The 22,121-nt window shown below is 40.0% G+C and overlaps 1 long non-coding RNA gene across 3 annotated transcripts; it reads left to right on the forward strand.

The window, feature by feature from the left end:
* Window positions 1-10,171: 10,171 nt before the first annotated feature.
* Window positions 10,172-18,624, forward strand: LOC118156219. 3 transcript variants are annotated; one of them, XR_004746189.1, is made up of 4 exons: window positions 10,172-10,348; window positions 12,105-12,153; window positions 18,014-18,161; window positions 18,346-18,624. It is a non-coding gene; the product is annotated as an uncharacterized LOC118156219 (long non-coding RNA). The 3 variants fall into 3 exon arrangements; XR_004746188.1 differs by having other exon boundaries at window positions 18,014-18,624; XR_004746187.1 differs by lacking the exon at window positions 18,014-18,161.
* The last annotated feature ends 3,497 nt before the right edge of the window (window positions 18,625-22,121 follow it).

The following is a 22,121-nucleotide window of genomic DNA, read 5'->3' on the forward strand; positions in this document are numbered from 1 at the left end:
TTTTCAAGAAGGGCATAGGTGAGTTGGGAGCACAAGTTACTGTGGTATGCTGATCCATGCATATTCCTAAACCACTTCAGCAACTTTGAAAATTCAGTTTTAGGTATCTGAAAAAGAAATCTGTGTGCATCCAGGACTGGCCATCCTCAGTAGCTCAGAATGAAAGTTCATCCTGTGCCAGTGAGATACCTGAAAGAAGGCAAGACGCTCTGCTCTGTACAAAGGAAGAGGTTAGTGTTGGCCTTTCTTCCCCTTGGTGGCTCATGCCTCAAACCAATATTTCTTAGCCTGCTTCAGGTAGAAGTTGGTGGGATGACACTGGTGGGCCTTGGTGCCCTTCATCTGCACAGGATTAGCGTGCCATTGAGAAGTTCTTAGTAGTAGTCCTCCTTGGACTCTTCATGTGGTCATCCCAAAAGAGATGCAGTAATGTTACAAGGGCAAGAGGAAAATCACAGCCACCTAGCAGGCCTGCAGCTGTGCTTTCTCTCTGTTGCTAATCAGGAGGTATGGGCCTAACCATTCTCCTCCTCCCCATTTTTTCCCTGTGGATAATAAGGCCCAAGTAATCAGTTTGCTTCTGTGCAACAGGCTGTGTGATGAACCTGCTGTCTTCATGTTCATGCCTAAACTATCATGGCTGCTTCACTGCCTCAGTGAAGGATGCACCTCCTGACAGTACACTACAGTTTTAGCAAAGACATGCTATGAAGAAGCATGAGTATGTATTATGAGGCTGCTATGGTGTAGACTGCTTTAATCCCCGTAGGATATGTGTTAGCAAACACAGGGGGCTCTATATGTGGTCTCTTCCAGTAAAGGATCAACCATAGTGCCAGATTTACTGCAATGGCTGGGTACTGTAGTGGTTTCACCCCTGTGGTAAGGGCTGGGGATGTTCTCCTGACAGTTCTGAAGAAGCCAAAGTATGACCTATAGGCAGCTTTGAAATGGAGGACCATTCAGGAGCTAACAGGAAAAGGTACATGTGTTTGGTGCCTTTCTTTTGGGACACCAGATACTGTGTTTGGATGGAATATCTTTAGATCATCACAGCCCACCCAGCTTACTGGTTCCCAAAATCAGGTCCTTAGAAAATCCAGTAATGCTATCAAAGCATTTTGATATTCAGTGGCAGCTGAATTTTGGGGTACCAGCTCAAATTAATTAGGTATAAGAATCTACCCACCCGGAGTTATTTTAAAAAACAGCAGCTTAAAACTGCCTTCTTTTTGCTTTGATTTTGAGCACAACTTCTAGTCATTTCTTAGCAACACGTTTTCTTAATTTACTGGGTATAATAATGAGTATATTAGTTTGCATAATAAGTGTTATTGAAAAAAAAAGTGATTATTAAAACAGATGTGGGAATTCATTCAGTGCACTGAATGATGCAGCGTCTTTAATTTGTGTTATTTTTCTTGTTTGTTCAGGTTCAGTATGTGGAGATGTGTTTCTTTATCTCAGATACAGACATAAGTGCAAGAGTCTGAACAGTCACACTGGCGTAAAGAAAATATTTATTTGCCCCATGTTCAGTGTTAAGTGTTGTAGTTGAATGTCCTCTCCTCTGCAGATCCATATGCAAGTCTCAGGTCATTTCTTTCAAGGGAACCTGTGTAAAGCTTCCGACTCAGAAGTTTCCCCAGAGAGAATCTCTCGGAACTGGGAGTCTTGAACAAGGCAAAAGTCTGCCAAAGCAAAACAACCTGCAGTCAGCCAGAAGTCCAACAAATAAAAAACAGAAAAATAACAACAGCAAAACTATGCAAATTATCTTAGCACAGGGAGAAGACAAAAATTCAGCCTTTGTATAGGTCAAAGAAGGGAGAGGAGCTTGAGGGAATGGTGCTGAAGAAAATGTTTTCATTCCCCTGGCTTCAGCACACTGAAAGAGAGAAGCAAATCCCCAGGGAAGGCCTCAGTTCCAGGGCAGTGGCATGTGGACTCCCTCAGGACATCTGAGGAAATTAAGGTCTTAGGTTTTAGTGAAAAACATAATCTAATTCCATGGCATGGCTGGTTTAGTGACTACCCAGGGATCAGACACTGCAGCAGCCCATTTACAAGCAACATGTGTCAGAATGCTGAATAGAACTAGTGAAACTGAGAACCTTTCATACAGGTTGTCTTTTAAGTTGTTGTTGTTGTTGTTGTTGTTGTTGTTGTTGTTCTTTTTCCTTTTCTTTTCTGATGCACTTTGCTTCACTGATTTCTACAGTTTTACTAATCTTGGTTTCTGAAGGTTTTTTATGCTACTCTGGTTGATCAGTAACTTTGTTGTTTGTAACTCATACCTCTTCAGTGAGACCCTTACTCTCTAGGAAAATCATTTATATTCATCTATACTGACCTGTTTTTCTCATTTGCCTGTGCAAACAATCCAGATTCTTCCAATAATGGTAATATATCTTTTTTTTACCATGTGAATCCTAGATTAGTGAGAATTGTCCTCAGCATCATTGTTATCCTGTCTAAACATCTGGCGCCTTTGCATGTGCTGCTTTTAACATCATTGGAAATGAGTGCTGTCTTTACAGCCATTATGCTCTCATACTCGCATGGCTCCCATTCTTGTTGCCTATTTTAAAACGTGCATTTGCAAATGTATTTTGTATGGCTTTGCTTTTGAAATTACTTACCAAATTGCAGCTGTAGTAGGTTCACACCATTACTATGCAGAAAGCTGTCTCTTCCTGTAAATCAATACCCTCCGTTGACAGTAGCTTTTACATCTGAATTGGATTCCTGTCGTGCATCCATTTTACACAAGTGCTGCTGGGCTTGCTAAATTATCTCTGACTCATGCTAGGTATTTTCACAGTCCTCAGAATTTTGACTGTTTTGCTCCTTTAAAGCACTTACACTGGAAGTAATGAGAACTGCTCTTTTTTTCTGTTGGCCATGGGTACAGAATAATGTTGGCTGTGGAAGCATAACAGCATAGGATGGAAAGGACCACCTGGATCATTAAATCCCAATCCCAACTACTGCAGACATTACCTCATGTAATAATCTCTGTTTTTCATTTATTGAGCTCTATCTTAAAAACATTCAGATGGCTTGGTCTCATCCCTGTCCCAAGCCTGACTCCCCCTCTACAGAATTTCCACATGGCATGGTTATCTTCATGGCCTGGAAACTTCTGATTTTAAGTTCCTTATGGGCATCTGATATCTCACTTATGCCAACACTGCGTTTTCATCAGAACAGTTACCAGCCCCTTGGTGTTGAGACCTTTACTCAATGTATTTGTAGAGAGCAGTGGTTTCTCTCTCAGCCTGGTTGAGCAAGCCTTGCTCACCTAACCTCCTCTCGTAAATTTGGCTCCCCTTACCCTTCCCGTTATCACCCTGATGGCTGTCATCACCTGCTAACCAGAAGCTGCAGCTTTCTCTCCCTGTGCCAATAGACATCCCTCCATGGCAGTTCAGCCTGATAGGAATTGCCAGACTACATCCATGCTTCCCAGTGCTGGATGTGTGAAGCACAGCGGGGACTGGTATTGGCTTTGTGCCGTGGTAGGATTTAGCACAGTTTTTGCAGTAACCTGGAGCCTGTTTAGTACACAGTGCATCATATGCACTATTGTGTCTCTGTATTCCTTAATGTTTGCACATCACCGTTTATTTCACATGCATTTTCAAAGCCGTGCTGTTTGTTTTTTGCCATATCTAAACAAGTTGCCTCATTGCAATTTTTTCTCGAGGACTCTGCCAGTTCTCCTCTGTCTCTTCATCATAAACATTTATTTGCCTTGGGTAACCAAAGTGCTCTGGTAAGCAGTTGAGAAACAACTGTAGCCCAGTGGGTCAGGGAATAGTAAAATAGTAAAATGGTAGACTGAAATGAGGTGTGGGGGACTGAGTTGCAGAGCGTATATTCTGTAGAACAGTATCTAGGTTTTGAATATGTTGGGGATATGTTTGTGCAATGTTTTTTCTATATATGTTTAGGTTTGCCACAGAAGTGAACTTGGAACAGTGGGATTTGAAGGTTGGGCTGGTGGCTCGGTGCCAAGGTGTTTGGGAGCAGGTGAGAGGATCTGGGAAAGTACAGGAAGGACTTTGACTGAAGAAGAGATAAGAAGAACATCAAAAAGAAGGTTAAATTAGCATCTTTGATCAAGTAGACACTACAAACTCAGAGATGTATGTCCTTGAGTGGGAAAACAAACAATAGTACTGAGCTAAAGGTCTCCTAACACCAGGAAAAGCATTTTCATTGAGATTGACAGGGCTGGGATTTAATCCAGAAAGTTTGAATCTAGTACACACAGAAACTGGGAGATGTGGCAGGTCTTGAGGCGACATGGTCACCAGTAAAAGCTGATTCCAAACAGCTAGAGATTTTGCAGGATGGAGGGACAAGTCCTTTCATAGCTTCAGTTTTTGTCACTCTGTGGCTAACTTGTCATCCATTCAGGTTTCTCAGTGTTTCCCAGCCAGGTCAGTTCCTCATACAAAGAAGAACAAGATTATTTTAATTTTTAATCCCTTAACTTCCTTAAGAAGGAGGAGATCAGTTTTTAAAGCCACCTCTTAACACTTCAAGCATGTTTGACTCATCCTGTCTGGCAGATCCTTCAGTGCCCTAATAAACCCGCTGTGAACACTTTGTTCTGGTGTGTGGTATTCAACCCTGAGATTACACTTTGGAAGCAGCCTGGTTATTGTATCCCACCCCACTGTCCAGACCATCTGAATGGGAGCCAGTTCACTCTGCACTGTTACTACTGAGGAATGTTTTAGTGGTTTGGGTGGCCCTGTGGGAGCTGGGAGGGAGAAAGACATACTCTGAAATTAGCATGAGTTACAGTTTTGGATATGCACAAACTTTCACATCTGTAAATGGTGGCAATGATACCTACTCCATTTTATGGAATATCTTGAATACTAAAGGCACTATTCCTGTAGACTGCTATGGGGGATATACTGGACTCTTAATTCCTTCCCTGCCTTGTGTGTAAGCAGTCGATAAACCTAACAACCGCCTCCCCCAGTGTCAGTGCACATAGTCCCACATCTCCTACACGCCTGCCCTGCCACCCATTCAGGTAGGGGCTGCATCTGTTTCAGTATCAGTAACGTTGTTCTTCTGTTTTGTTTTGTTTTGTTTTGTTTTTTCCAACTGAGTCTGGTCACATGCCATTCTGTGCATCTTCTTTAGGATGATCCCTGATGGAAGCTTGTTGCATTGCTGTTATTCAGCTAGGAGGGTTTGGCACAAAGCAATATATGGCAAAAAGATCTTCCGAGAGACATCAGGTTTCACCCTTGAGAGCTGCCATAGCCAAATCACCCGTTTGTGTTCACGACAGGCTGCTTGTATAAAAAGAAGAGTGAGCACAAGCCCTGTCTGATCAGAGGTGATGGTAGGATGAATCTGCAATGCCTTTCAATGCAAAATATTGATCAAATAGTATGATATTTAGTTTTTCCTTTCATCTTTTACCGGTCATCTCAGATCTGTGGAGGCCTGCTGTTCTTCAACTAGTCCTTCAAGGTTCTATGAAGACAGGGATTGCTTTTCTCTTCAGTAGTTTAGAAATGACAGCTCTTATCTGCAAAGCCTTTTCCACGCTTTCCGGCTGTGCTCAACCCATCAGTAGCACCATCAGCATTAGTAAAACCTGTGTCCTTGTTTTAAACTAGGTCTCTAAACTTGCAGTGACAACCTAAACAGTAGGTATGGCCCTCCCAGCCAGAGCAACCTATTGATATGCTGGCTGAAACAGAAGCCTGGAGACCCACCAGCACTCTGGACTGCAGCATCATACAAGTGGACCTGAGTTAGCACTGAGAACAGAAATAGGGCCAGATGAGCCAAGTGCCAGTATTGCATCCTGAACTGTACCCACGCAGCTTTGAAAATATGTCCACGCCCTGAGACTGTTTCAAATTATAAGATTCTTCACATCAGCACCACAGGAGTCACAAGCAACCAGAGATTAATTGTTTCAAAACAGAGAGAGCCTGGGTGCTCATGGTCAGTCCAACTTCTGCAGGAACTGGGGAGGTCTGGAAAGGGTTGTGGGTAATGGGTAAGAAAATAAAGAGAAAGAGTTGTTGACAAGGAAATGCCAAAAAAAAAAAAAAAAAGTGTAAAGGAAAAAGGAGCAGGAGTGAAAGAATGTCTTGCTTGCTTCCTTGCTTCCTTCCTTACCTTCATTCCTGTCTGCCTTGAAGGTACTAGAGATGTGTGTGATGTAGATACTGGAAAGAAGAGAAAACAGAAGAGGTTTCACTGACCATTTATTTCTACTGTCTATCTGCATCTTCTTTAAGGCTGGGGTAATACAGAGAGTTTATAATTATTTCATAGGCAGTCACAGTCCTATCTCCCTTTGAAAGCAGGGAAAGTCTGTCCGCTCTTCTTTACATTGCCCATGAAGTATGATTTTCTGAGGCTCTAGATTTGTATTATTTGTATAAAAGAACAAAACTTTTTATTGTAGCATACTCCAGCCATGCTTCTTCTGCAAATACTTTAACTTTTAAGCACAGCATGTCTGGTTTATTTTGGCTTCCAGGGCAACACTTTTTTTGCCCAGGGTATGAGGAAAATAGACATGCATCTCCACTGTGCTCATCTCTGTGTTCTCAGCACACAGCTGTGTAATTTTCTGGAGACAAGGTTGCGTCTTCTGGCAGGGTTGATCTTGTGCTGCCAGTGAGACCCCTTTGAGGCAGATATTGACCAAAATGTCCCAAAACTAGAACAAGTTTTGTTTTCCCAGTATCATCCCAATTTTCCCATTAACAGTGACAGAGGTCAGCCAAATCCAATACAATCCTTGCAAGAACATCTCAAGCCTAACTCCTTGTGTGGGTGTTTCCTACGGAATAGATTGCCCATGAAGACTGCCTGACTCTCCACTTGTACTCATGTGGCACCATTGAAACCGGTCAAATCCCACTACTCAAAATCCACTGACAACAAGAGCAGAATCCAACCCCCCATTGCTCTGCATTTTACAGGTCTGAGTAATTTTTTCCAAACAGCTTCTGACTCCGCTTCAGGACTATAAAACTGATGCTCATAAAATAAAATGCTTGATAGATCAAGTGAGATATTTTTCTAATCCTTAAAGAGTGAAGAGTTTTGAAAGAAAGCAATTGGTTGCCTTCCTTTGTGTGAATGTGGTTTTTCATATGGAAAAAACAGAATTAGTCATTTGATAGCTGACATTTGAACAGTGTTATGTTGCAGATAGTCATTTTTCCCTCAAATATGGTGTGGAGGATTTTTTATTAAAAAAAAAAAAATGAAGAAAGAAAAAAAAAGCCACAGCTTTTAGCCATGTGATCCAATGAAAATAATTAGAAGTAGGAAAGGGAATCTCTATGGATTGTAGCAGTCCAAGTTTCTTTGACTTCATGAGTACCTGCTGTTTTGACCATCAGAATCCATCTATTGTAAAAATGTTCATAACATTTGGTTTTACTCACAGAGGTAGTTCTAATCCTCCACCTGATAGTCAAATAGGGATTATACCAGTACAGGCAGAGTTGGGGCTGTATTTTGCAACTGCTCAGAAGCCTCTAAATGCAATGTTACTTCAAAAAAGATCCAACGAGAGCATTTCTTTCCCTGATATATAATCTTCTCTGTATGATATTCCCACATCTGTGTAGTAGTCCTCAAGAGAAAAGAAAAACAAAGGGAAATGTACTTATTCTATTATTCACCTCTTTCGACAATACCACCATGCAGGGCCTGCAAGGCTTGAGCTCTCTATCGTCCAGCAGAAGGAAGAATTTCCTTAGAGCTTCCAGCCCTTTTTCCCTAAAGTGTTGAGCATCCACCAGCTCCTTCCAGCTCCAAATCAAACTGCTGTGTGCTCAGTTGTTTTCAAAACCCAGGCAATCTGTTCACCTGCTGAGAGAATGGTGTTAGGAGTGGTACACATTGAAACCAAAGGGTATGACGTCTTGGAACTTGATATTCCCTGGCTGCCACTGTTTCAGATGGCCAGATGAAGCAATTCTGGTATTTTGACTGTTTAACACACCTCCCTCCTAAGTTAATTTTCAGTGGAAGAACTTGTACTAAACTTGCAGTTTGTCAAAGACACCACAAAGCCATCCAGTATTTCTGCTTTTAAAATCAGAGTAACTGGTAACTGACTAGTGAGGATATGCACAAGCCACCGCGGATGTGGCAGGCACCAAAGCAGTATCATGCAAAGAAATCTTTGTAAGTACGAATGGAGGTGCTGTGGGGATCATCTAGACTCGTGAAAAAGAAGTCCAATAATCACTGGAATTTGAACACTACAGCAGTTTGCTTTTCCTTGCAGATCTTGTGCATCAGACTAACAGGACCCCAAGGCCAGTTGAGATAGAAACTGACTGAGTTTTGCTCCAGCAAATGCAGCAACGCTGATTTATCCCATCTGAGCATCTGAGTTGGTGTTGCCACGTGTTACCATGGTGGCAAAGGTTTGATCTAGAGAGCTAACTGAATAACATAGAACGCTGGGGTTTAATTCTTATTTTTTCTAGTAGTGCTAAGTCAAATTACAGATACTTCCCATAGAAAAGAGGGAGCTCTTTGTCTTGTTAATATTACAAGCAACAGCAAGAGTAACAAGTAAAAGAGGTAAAGAAATACTGAGACAATATTTTATGAGTAACTGTTACAAACTTGCACTTGTTGAGATAAAGCCACAGCAAACTGGGATGTTTGGCCACATTTGTCTGCAAATATTTTCGTGTGTTCCAGGGTCTACTACCTACAGCTTTTGGCAAAAGATCAAAATCTTAGGGTATTATATACCAGTCATTTACCAACATATATGTGATTCATTCCTAGTTTTTCTGATGATTCATTCCCCTCTTCTCCTCATCTTGACTTCTACAGACGTAAATCAGAAAATATATGCAGTCCTTTCTAATTCTCTGGGCTGGTTTGATACCTATGTGATGTTCACTAGGTCCTTTAAGAAAGTTATAGGAAGCATGCAGGGTTGTCACATTGTTTTTCCACTACTGGAGAATAATGCTTAGCTTGAAATAGTTTATCTCTCTTTGTTAATGATTTTCTGAAAAACACTAAAAACATTCAAAGAAGCAGTTTGCTCTAAAGTATTTGTTTCTTTCACAAATGCTTGCAGAATTGTGTGAACTGTTTGATTTTTCAATTCAGGGGCTAAATAAATAATAAAAAACAATGCTGAAAAGTGTTTTGGGTCTACCTTGAAAAAAATGTAAGCATGGTGAAATAGAGTTGGTCTGCTTATAGCATAAGGATGTTGAAGCATTTCTCCTAAATACCAAGCAGAAGAGTTTGCAGACTTCATTTACCACAGCAGCACTAATTTCTTGTTTCTCAGGGGCAGGAGGGATAACAGGCAGCTTTAAAACATTTTTAATTGCATTTAGCTGAGCTTGACCTTAAGCATGTCTTTCAGCTTTGGTTTTTGATCATGACAAATAATCAATAGAAAGAATACTTTTAAGAACTCAAAAGCCAAAAATAACACCTTTGTTGCCAACACCATCTCCCTTTTCCATCCAGCTCTGAAAAGCATTTCCCTTCTTCTCTTTCTCCTCTATCCAGCCATGTCTTCCACCAAGCCCTGAGGCTGGGGCCTGGAAGCACACAGGAAGGCAGCTGGGGAGGGAGGAGATGAAAGCATTTGAGGTATGGAGAGGATAGAGATGTTTTCTCTTGATCCTTATATACTTTCTAAGCATCCTGCCTGCCTTAGAGGGGAAAAGACAGCTTATCTGCCAGCCACCATTAATTTATTTTAAACCAATATCCTTTTCCTAGTCCAGTATTTGGAAAATGGAGAAGTGTTTTGAAGTGTCATTTCAAAAGAACATTTGAAATATTTAATACGGAAACTTTTAAATGACGCGTTTTGAATTTTCTAAAAGTATAGAAATCATCTGCTTTTTTCACTCTGAGGCTGTTTAGAGAATCAACCTAACATGCACAGATAGGTCCATCCAGCCCTGGCAGTGGCTTTTTTAACAAACTGGATGTCCGCAGCCTACGCCAGTGCTTTGTCAAATCCCGAAAGTCATCTGCAGCCTACCAGCCACCAACTTACATCTTGATAAATCGTGTTTTTCATTCCATGTGAACTGGGTTTTGTTCTTGTTTATACCCAGCGGTATAAAACAGATCCTATTGTCCATTGTTCCCTTATGTACTTTCAGAAAAACCTGTTTGTTGCTGGCAGCCTTCTCTCGGAGGAATGTGATGCAGAGCAAAGATAAAAGCACAAGCATCTGTTAAGATGATTGGCATTATCCTGACAATGGTGTAAAAATCATCTGCTTGGGATGGCAAGCAGGCACCAGCCAAACAACATCAACATCAGCTTCAATTTGCAGTGAGTATGATAAAGCATATGGTGTAATTCAAGGAGGCTGTGCAAAGCTCGTTGCTTATTTCCTAGACATCCTATTCATGGCAGTCATGCACGCGCTGATTCATTCAGCAGAAGCTGACACTTACATAGGTGCTAAGCACCAAAGTACTTTTGAAGATAATAGCATGGATAAAGGAAAATATATATATATATATTCAAATACTAGTCCATCACTGGGAAATTTACAGAATATCTGTAAGTCCCAGAAGCTGGTACTTAGCAAAATGCAAGTGTTGATGCTTTATTTCAGCCCTGAGTGATGGAGAAAAGTCTTCCACAGTCACTGGTGCTATTTCAGACAACACTAAGAACATTCTTGATGTTTTCACATTCAGGCTTTGACCTGACCTGACCCTGTTTCACTTTAAAATCTGACGAGCATAGTCTGGAATTATGTTTCTGTAACTAAGGATTGAATGCATTTTTAAATGCTTTAAGCCTTCTACTAAAAATGTTAGTCTTCTATTCAAGACTCATTGCTCTTTATGGGTTTTGCATAGCTGCTTTTGCCTTGGCATCCTTAAAAATATTTCTGTAGGGAAAAATTGCTGCAAACTTACATCGTATGTGTTTTTTACATATATATTTCTCTGTATTTTTAATGACAAAATGTTGAAATTCACGGCAGTGTTTCTGCAATGAGATTTTCTTCTATTTGCTGGCTATAGTCAACAACATAATCTTCCTGAAAGAGACCAGCTGTTACTATTCCTTACAAACTCTCCTCCTCACTTAACATAAAGTGTTTTATTTTCAGTTTTGTAATATGAAATGCAACAAATCCTTTCAGATGATTTCAACAAATATATCAAATTCCCTACTGATGCCCCTAAACATCAGCAAGTGCAAATAGCTTTGGGGAGCCTTCTGTAAGACCCCAGTCTCCTGCACCTCCCTAACTGGATCAAAGTGACATGACTGGCATGCAGAAGAGGGAAAGACTCTCTCCCATCACTGATGTTTCTCTGTGGGCTGCATGGAGATATCAGGTTGATACTTTGATAGATTGCAATCTGTTTTCAGCAGCTGACCCAGACATAACATCATCATTTCCTGATTATATTGATATGTGTTTCTATTATTTGCTTATTTTGCGCCTTGAGAAACAATTCCTTTTTGTTGTTCAACTGTAAACAGCATTGCAAGGCCTCATATTAAATCATAATTATTTACCATGCTGTTCACGCACCTTTGTCCCTGGGGAATGTGGTGACGTGAATTTACAGGAAGATCGGGGTATTTCTCACCAACAGTTTCCTGTTATTGATATGCTTTTGTTTAGTTGTGATCTTTTTTTTACCCTTTCAGGTTCTCAGGGGAAAAATAAACAGGCACACGACATTAATCACACTCCTCGGGTATCGTATTGGAGGTCTCACAAATACTTGCGGTGTGGAATTGTGAACTGGGCTTGGATCTTTCCAAAGCACCAGTGACTGGTTGCTGTTCCTTCTTACTGAGTCTCCTATTCTGACAAATGATTCCAATAATTCTTAAAAATTCTTTTGTGATCGTGTTCCCTTTTAGGAGCCAAAGAGGTTCAAAAGTTTATGAAGACAACCTTGAAAGTTTTGCATTTGTATCTTTTTAAGAGATAACACAGGTTGTGTGGAGATACAGAAGTAATTCAAAAATCCAGAGTTATTTCAGCAAGTACTAGCAAAAGTGGCCAAAAATGTGTTTTTCAAGATGCTTTGCCAATTTCTTTTCTTCATAGATAAACGAAGATTTGAGCTGTGGAGAGTCCATTTACTTTCTACAGAAAGGTAGTGTATGAATTATATTCACTAGCATGTCAAAAGGCACCAGCATAATAACCAGGGTAGTAGCACACATCTAACACATAAATCTTAAATCTTTTTTCACAGTTTTTGGCTATCTTACTTTTATTTCTGTCTGTGGACCTGTGGTGCACTTCTATCCAGTGACCTTTGTATAGTATCTTGATTTTGCAATACAGAGTTATAGCAGAGCAACCAAGAAATAAAATATCAAACCAGAGTTTGGAAAGTTTAGATTTTTTTTCTTGAAATGATTGTAGAAATATTGTGGTAAAAGGCAAAATGGCAGTATCTCCCACAGAACCCACAAAAGTAGGACCACTGAGGGACAGATAGATCTACTGGCTTTGGCTAGCAGATTCTTTTGAGAAGTCATTCAAGGAAGATAACAAGCAACACAGTAGCTATTCAGGTTCACTACCAAGACCTCAGTGTTTTATATTTTTGGTTCATGTCTTGGTAAGTAGCATCTTTCTGAGAAATTGTGTTGTAAGATTTAGAGAAAAATCTCTCAGTCAAGGCTACAAGTCTGTATCCTATTAGTGTTTGCAGATTCATCGTGTTTGGTGCTTAGCGCTCTGCTTTGAATGAGGGACACCATTATTTTCCTTCAATCCTGCTGCTAGCACTATGAACTACTAAAGATCAGCCAACAAAAGCTGTATATGATAAAATCAGAAGAAAAATCCACGTTACATAACTTCATATGTTTTGTTTTGTTTTTAAGTACATTACTCTCTCCTTTCAGAGTATTTAACTTCTAGAACACCTGTAGATTTTATCTAAATTCTTTAAATACCCACCTGTACTCTTTCCATAAGTATAAGTAATGCAGAAGTCTCTATAAAATTTCTTCTATGGCCTTGCACATGAAGAGCACAGTCCTGCTTCAACTGGATTCCTGTGAATTTGTCCTCATCTGTAAGCTCAGCCAAGTGTTATCTGGCCACTTCACAGATGAGGAAATTCTAAGAAATCTCAGGTTAAAAGGTTATTCTAGTTGTAACATTTCATCTTCTGTAATTCCAGGCCTTGAAAACAATTTGTTTCAGACATATTCTCTCCCAGCATCAGTTTAAGATTTCTCAACCTAAGCAAAAGAAATCTTTTTCTTTCTGGAAATTCCCACTAGGAAAAAAAATAAAATAAAATAAAAAAATAAATAAAAAGATTTTGATCAAGAAATCCACAACAAAGCATCCTATCTTTTTTTTTGTTCTCTAAGCACATTTATCACTCAAACCATAAGAACATGCATTCCCACAAATGAAGCTCTTTCCATCCTAAGTAAAACTCAACACTAACCAAGCTTACCTCCCTCTCTTTTGTATCACACTTGAAGACCTTGTTTGCTTGGAGAGAAGCACGGAGACCTCTAGATGGGGTCTCCTTTTACTTTCTCTAGCATGTTACCCTTTTATTAGCACCTGCTCTGATTTCTTCTTAGTTCCATGGCCTAGCCATGGTTGAGCGATAACGTCATCTGCATAAAACTGTGGCTTAGCATTAGCTTCATACAGTTGAAGTGTCCTTTAACCTGCCATCAGAGCTGATTGACCTGGTGAAGATGGACTCAGTTAAAATGTTTTACAAATGAATGAAATTCCATATTCATTTGTCATATCCGCAGTTACTCACCCTCTGAACACTCAGAGTTTTAACACAGTTCTTCCTTCCTTGGTAAGGGTTTAAGATAGGAATCTAGATCTTCTATTTAAGTTCCAGACAGGATGGAAGGAAGTCAGAATTACATTTCATCCAAGAAGTTTCAGGCTCTTCGTTCCTCCTGGACTGAATGTTTGGGGTTGGTATTTGGGCCCAGTCCTCAGCAGAGAGGAAGGGAAAGGTTGCATCATTTCTCTGAGTCACTGACCATTTTATTGTTGTTGTTGCTCTGTGGTTCTTGTTCTCTGCTATCTACCTCAAGAGCCATTGCCACCAAGATGGTGAGACTAGAATGTACTTTGCTATATCTCTACATGGTCTGTGATTTGGGTATTTTATTATCTCTCTGGAGATTTCTTGCTATTATTTTTTCTTGCCATGGTCAAAAGTTATTTCTGTTATTGCTAAGTGCCTTTGGGAAGCAGAGACATCAGTTATGATCATGACAGAATCATGGCACCAGACAGGGACACCTTCCTCTCTGCATGGATGCTTGTGGCCACTTTGGTTGGTTTGTTTGACTTAACTGTTTGCTCTCTTATTTGTCACACTTCGGAGGACAAATGACCAAGGTAACTGATGAAGGCTGGAATGTATTTGGAGGGCAGCGTTACATAAAAAGAACTGTTAGATTCACAAACCCTTCCAATTTTCAAATATATCCAAATTCTGGGAAACTAAAAGCTCACAAGTTTCCACTGTTCATTATCTTGTAGGGAAATTTTAACTTCTCACAGGATGTACACTTATCTGTTAAATCAACTGATTAAATCAGTGTTGCCCTTGTGATATTTGTTCACCATTTCCAACCTCGATATACCTACAAAAGCTATTTTACCACAGAAATGAAAAGAATACAGTGGTATATATCTAGGTTGAAAGCTTTGGATGGTATTCATGTGACCTAGTTCAAACAACTGCAGAGTTGACATCTACAGCCTATCTATTCTTCTGTTCTGCTGAAAATATGTAAAGAAGAGTGAGTTCTGAGCTATCAATCCTCTCACCCTCTAGAGGACACAAAAATAGGTTAGAAGATTGCGTGTAGATGTCACAGCTCCATTGTGGGTTTAGGAGCATAGAGATTTAGCATGAAAGCAAATGAGGTTGTGGCTGCAGCTGTATGGAGGTTTTACACCCAAAAGTGTTGGGTGGAGGGGACATCTGGAGCACTTGAATCCCATGCACTCCAGACAAGGCTCAGTATCACTAGATCACGTTATCCATAGCTTTGTGCAGCCATGTGTAGACCTAGGACTAACGCAGACAAACTGGACACACAATTGACTTCTCTTATTCCCTTGGTCTCCATAGCTTCTCTCTGTTCAGGGTGGTAAGTCCCACTCTGGTTCTTCTAAGTGTATGTGCTTTCCCTTCCTCTCATTTTGGCAATTTTTCATCATTGCTTGTTTTTTCGTTTGTCTGTTTTTGGCATTGTTCATCAAGTAAGTGTGATTTAGCTGTGAACTCAAGCATGCAGAAGTACCCAGCATACCACAGGCAGTGCAAATGTAGTGCTCTCTGCAAACATTTTCACCAGGTTCTGAAATCAATGCTAGGAGGGTTCAGTCACAGTCATAAAGAATGGCAAATACCTCTTCCAGTGCATTCAAAGTGTGGGCTAAGAAGAGCAGACCAGTCTTAGGTGGACTTGTATGCTGACTTAAATCCCTAAATAAGATCTCAGTTTTACAGTTAAAAAATCTACTGTCTACCTGAAAGGGCAATTACGCAGGTGGGATTTTGGATATACAAATACCCATGGGTGACACATGCATCCCCCTCATCTGCTGTATTGTTGGCAAAGAGAAAGGCTGAAGACAGTGTCCCTTAGTGTGTAGAACTGGTTGAAGATGAATGTGGACTGAAGTTTGACCTGAGTCAAGCAACGCAAAGCGTAAAGCCAAGAGTAACCGTCTTACCGACCGAGGCTCTCAAAGCTTCCAATAAATGTTTCCCAGCAGGCATCAAGGTCGCATTGAGACACTGCTCAAACCCAACGCAGAAAAAGAAAAGTGCATTTAAAGTGGATTTAAATTCACTCTGCTCTGTTTAAGAATTTCAGTGATCTCGGGACCCAAAAAGTCTCTATGACACTCTGCCAGTTTGAATGCTTAAATGCAGCATTTCAAAACAGAGTTGGTTTCAGCTGAGAAAGGAGAACACAGGTCTATTCCAGTATAAGTGCTAAAGACATTTCAGCTGTGTTGATGTCCTTTGCTGACTTATTTAGCTAATGAGAGCTGGGCCATAGCAATCAGGATATTGACACACAAATGACAGTATTTGGGGTTGCAGACACTCTGTCCATTCATACCAGAGATGTTAATGGTGCCCCACACTTGTGAGGTGCAAAGCACTCTCATCTTATGGAGGGAAATGTCCGAATACTTTTTAAAGTTTCACATTTGAGTAAGGTTTGCAATACTACTTGTATGCTTAAACCTTAACACACCAGTCAGAGATGATCCCAATGGAGAACTGCACTGCCAGCCACTTAGGTCTACCACAGAGAGCCCATTTTTAAAACATAAAAACTCACTATCTTTTCTCTTGCAAAATATTTATTCTTGCTTTTCCTAAGCTTTGTTTTTCTCCAACATTTTTCAGATATTGGTGCCAATGTCATTTTACAATGATTCTGGCTCTGAGTACAATATATTAAACTCTTTCTTTCCACACAAAACAAACAAATGAAAAGAGAAACAGAAAATCCTTTATCTGTTGTCTATTTTTTTTTCTTTTCAAAAGTAAATAGTTACCCATTGTTATTATAACCACAAATCACTTGTGAATGTTATCAAAAACCTTATGGGAAAAAATGAGGAATATAGATGCTGCTAAAACAGATCTTAGTTTAAAAAATATATACATTATCACAGTAATATGTGTTGATTTTATTTATAGAACTTCCATTTAAAGCACAAAATACATATTTGCACTTAGAGTGAATTATGTCATGATACAAGGATATATGCTTTTCATTATTTTTTCACTGAATTCCACATAAAATTCAGGAAGCCACTACTGAAAAAAAGCCCATCAGAATCCAAACCTGCAGTGTTTCCAGAACCCTTTGCTGCTGATTTCAAGGAAAAATAACAAACTGATAATTCATAATTTCAAGGTTGCATCTCTTGATTCTTTTTTTTGATCCTACCCGCTTTCTCCCATTGCATTTTGGATTCTTGTGATGCCATCCGGCAAAAATCCAATTTAAAGTGGAGACTTCAATCAGCATGAGCTAAGCAATACATTTCAGCAGAGGTTGTACAGTACAGTCCCAGGGAACTTTGCACAGGTAAATAAATGATTTCATTCTTAATGACAAGAAGAGAGCATAGCACTTGGCTCTTCCCCTTGGAAAACAGGCTTTGTTGGCATTATAATTTGATCAAATTGCCACTCCACAGTGGGCTGGTGCATCATGGTAACATTGGCTCTGAGCCTGAAGAAAATTGCCAACAAAAGCCTTGATGGGTATGCAGTTATTCCAGAAAAAGTCTCCTGTCAGCAGAGCCTATTCCACTTTCAAACTGATTTCAACTATGCCAAGAAAAGTACTCTTATTCAGGTGAATAAATGGTGCCAGTATTGCTGAAAAAAAAACAACTTTGAGGTGTAGATAGCCCTGTATTGTGCATGCATTACACGTCCGTGGGGTGAGCCCCAGGGGTGAGGCGCACAACCGGGTCGGTTCCCGCCAAGAGATGCAGCGTGGATGTGGCTTAAAGCACATCACAGAAATATGGGCGTCCCCTACGCCCACCCTGGCCACAGCCTGTTGGTGAAATCTTTACTTGGCTTGGTTGGTCTGTTTTGTCTTAAGACATGGCTTCAGGTGGACTTCAGAAGGACCCACTTGTCACATTCCTGCCAGGCTGCGTGGGTGGGTCCTCCCCCCCTCAGCCCACATGCACAGGAACACTGCTGTCTGCATTCACGTCACCCCACAGTGGTGCCCAGACACTGCAGAGGTGGCACCTCCAGCCCAGGAGCGGCCACGTGGGACTGTGGGTTTGTGGTACATCCAGGCAGTATGCTGCGTCCGGAGGGTAACACCTCTGCAGCACATGTAGCTACACCCAAAGCACTTCAGGAGGGCTGTGGATGAGGTGCAAGGGGGGAAGCATGGGCACAGGTTTGGGAAGTATATTTGCTTGTTTTTATTTCTCCCCAGAAGATCAAGGATGGGTATTCAATGGAAGTCCGTTTTCTTCCAAACTTGGAAATACTCTACAGGATTGGGGATTTTCCAAAATTCCAGTTTGCAAGACACAAAGGAAGTTCTTTTCACAAAATGATGCCTCATTTTAACAAAATAAGTGGTAAGCGAAAAACCTCAAGCACAAGAAGACTTGCTGTTTAGTTGGTAATTCATGTCTGAGTTCAAGCAAGGTGTCTGGCTTTTTTTTTTTTCTTTTTCTTTTTTTTTTTTTTTTGAAATGTAGTTTATTATTAATAGACTATTTCTCAAATATAACTTTTGACTGAATCATTTGTTTCAAACAGGAGGACATCATGGGGCTGATGAAAACATTTGAAAGTGCTAAGTGTACAAATCAGAAAGAAAAATATTTACCTTTCATGAAGGCATGATGGTAATTAGAAGATTCTGGAGACATTTTCAGCTGCTGCTTGGAAACTTGGCACCATGGCCAAGGGACTCGTTCTTGCACTTTACTCCCCTGATACAAAACTCCACGCAGACTTCTGTAAGCACTCACGGGGGAAGCACTGCAGAACAGACCCATTTGTTCTCAAGGAGAAAAATCCTAATGTGTTGGCTTCTGGTTTTTCTTTTTTTTTAAATGACAATTTTCAACACCTCAAGAATTAGCAGGAGACCCAAGTCTTCTTCCAGTTCTCCCACATCTGATGGGTAAACCTGGCTATGATACACCAGGATTTTGGGTCTCACTTTCTTTCTCTTTAAACAGGAAAGGGAAATGTGGTTTAGAGATAAAGATGCAGTTATTATACAAGAAGTAGATATGGCTATTATTTTTTATTACCAGTGCAGGACGTAGTCTTTTCATTACAGCATTAAAAGCTTCTCAGCTTCAAACACTGGCTCAATATTTTTCTGTTTTTTTTTTTTTTTTTTCTGTTTTCTTTACTGCATGTTCCAAATCATGGAAGGAAACTTACCCTTATCAGGAAAAATTGGACAGAAATAGAATAAAAAGTAAACATTTTAAATTAAATTAAATTAAGGTAAATAATTTAAACTTGTGGTGTGGGAGAGGAAATAGATAATGAATTTTAGACTATGATGTCTTTCTGTTGTACAGAATTTGAGGAGAAGGAGACATGGTTTTTCTGCTGAAATTACTTTCTCTGCACTTTGGAGAAACATCTCTGGTGATAAAAATATAAAAGATCTTTTTAAAACAAGAATTAGGAAAAAATATCAGGCAGGAGGAAACAAATTAGCATAGTAGAGAGACTGCGTTTACTTTAGCACAGCAAGAGGCAAGAAGAGAACACTGAATAGGATCCTGAAGAGCTCCTGCAATAGAGACAACAGTAATATAATGTTATCCATACATGTGAACATACTGCTAGCCTGATTTTTCTTGTCTGCAACTCATGCTACTGAGTCATAGAGGGAGTATCAGGAATATTGAACAAAGATTATGAGCTATATGTGTAATAAATCCCCATACACTTTTTGAGTGTATGTATCCGCACATTTGCATGCTCAACAACTGGGGTTAATATGTATGTGCTTTTCTCAGAGCAGCATGGGTTTGAACAGCCCCGCACAGGACTGGGACTTCTTTGTACTTCACTCCATAAACTCACAGGAAGACATGGTCTTTGTCCCAAAGCATTTTAATGTCTACGTAGAAACAATGGCATGAAACAAAAGGAGGGAAGCAGAGAGGGAAAGGGACAATGAGGTCTCGCAGTTACGTGAGTCAACTCCATGTACAATAGAATTGACCTGAATCATCTGAAAGGCTCCTCGGGTAAATAGCTTTACTGTCTTGGGATGTGTCCGGGCAGCTGTTGCTTTTACACAGCTTTGATGGTCTGTCTATTCAGTTTTTGTTCTGATGTGGAGGATGTTGTTTGCCTTGTAGAAGAAGGAGGCCTGGTTTTGAAGAGGGAAGTAGGATTTCCAGGTTTCCATGCCACTGCAATAGTTTGGGAAATAAAATGAAACTTTGGACATACAGCGGTGTTTTTTACAGCATGTCTGAGGAATACAACAGGAACGGATATTTTTTTTATTACCTGTCCTTCTAGACTTTTCCACCTCTAAAGTCTCAGCAGGCTCAGAGATATATTTGGGCAGGGAGGATATATTGGACAGGGATTTATTTTTTGCAGTAGAGAGGATCCTCCTGTGATTTAATTTATATTCCTCAAGAAAACAATAAAATTTAATTGCAGCTGACAATTAGCAAAATTCACTTATACCTTCTGTCTTATCTAAAAGCGTATTTGTGTGAAGAAATGCTGGTCCCAAAATATCTATGTGAACAAGAATGCTTTTACATGAATCTTCCTGAAGAAACAGTTTTGTAAGTGCACAAGCCTGCTAGAAGCAAACATCTGGCCAGAGCTGGAGAAAGCATTCGTGACTCTTTTGCAATCTTACTGAGCTGAAATAAATCAAACCAACATTATCCATGTCTTGCTTAGAGCTTCTTCATTAAAATTGCAAGGCTCTAAGGTACAGAGTAACTACACATCTTCCACTGTAATCAAGTCCCCCCATGCCAAACCATAGAAACCAGAAGTCAGACTAATACACATCCTTCTTATTATTAAAGTATTGGAGGTTTGCCTCACACATGTTCTGCAAGCACTTCATGGAAGAGGATAATACAACACAAAAGTCACCTGCAATAGCTATCTGGTGGGAGCCCTTGCTCTGGCACAGGGTACCAGTGGAGTCATGAGTGGCCTCCTTCCTTGGTTTGCTATCTGCAATCTGTAGAGCCTTCCTGTCTATGGTAGCAGCAATGGGGAATGCTCTAATAGTGGTGAGATGCTCATGAAATGTTAAAGGAAGCACCATAATGTGGTGAAAGATTTTTATTATCCATTGGGCTCCCTGCTGTAATTTGCACATGTAAAATGTCCATGTCTGGTCAGCACAGCCTCACCTGAATTTCTTTATAAATCACATCAGTGCTTTTTAGAGCGCAAGAGCTACAGGTAGCTCATTTGCTATTTCGCTGTATGTGAGCGCTGCCAGATGAACTCTAAATGCTTCTGTCTCCTTCCTTATTAAGGCTGCTATTTATAGCCCCTTTGGCTGCATTCCACCTGAGGATCAGATTGTTTACATAGAGTGAGGATATATTGTATTTTTCTAAATAGAGAGCACATTTTTTGATTCATAAAAAAAAAAAAAAAAAAAAAAAAATATTTTCCCTGCACAACATAATGGACAGATTGTACTTCTCAATCCTGGCTGAAAATCCAAGGATTTCCAGAAAAAAAATGGGTTAGTAAGGATATTCAAATGCATGCAGGAAAATAGAGAATATCCAAGTAATAAACACAAATAAATACATTTAAATGCAAGTAAAGGGAATTTATCTCAATCAAATGTTTAACACAGGTTTATGGTCGCATTTCTTGCAGCAGGTCCTCTCTGCTACTAACAATATATAAAGTTCTGCACAGCTTCACCTCCCTTAGTCAGTGCTACTGATCCCATTATTTCTCTTTCAGGAATTTTGCTATTTTCTTTTTTGGATGCAGGACGGAGTCAAAAGATTTGGAAATCTACAAACCCAAATGGAAAAGGAAGATGGTAGATTCTGTATACAGTGAAATGCCAGGTTTTTTCTTCCACCGAATTCCCCATGTATTACTAAATTAATCATGTCTTGGTAGAGCAAGAGTCCCTGTATGAGACGTGATATGCTTTTCTCCTTTCTACATTGTTTTTCAGTTCTTCAGCTTCTCCTAACATCATGGGGGAAAATATTACAAAGGTAAGAGCTATTCTCTCCATCCCTTTTTTTTTTTTTTTTAAAAAAAAAAAAAAAAAAAAAGAGAGACAGAGAGAGAGATATTTTAGTACTATGGTATTGCAGCAGTTTCCAGGATAGTAACACATGCAGTGGGCATAAACTCTCACATGTTGAACCAGGTAATACATATGTATCAGCCAAGAGAGATGTTTTTGACATATCAATTTGATCCTAGGGAATTAAGTGTCCTAAGAAGGAATTCTAATCCAGTACATCACAAGACAGGCCAGTGTGTGGCCATTGGGCCAGTTATAGGCTCAGGCTTATATGGAAAATGAGGTTTATTAT

Source organism: Oxyura jamaicensis, chromosome Z (genome assembly GCF_011077185.1).
Source record: "Oxyura jamaicensis isolate SHBP4307 breed ruddy duck chromosome Z, BPBGC_Ojam_1.0, whole genome shotgun sequence".
Taxonomy (NCBI): Eukaryota; Metazoa; Chordata; class Aves; order Anseriformes; family Anatidae; genus Oxyura; species Oxyura jamaicensis.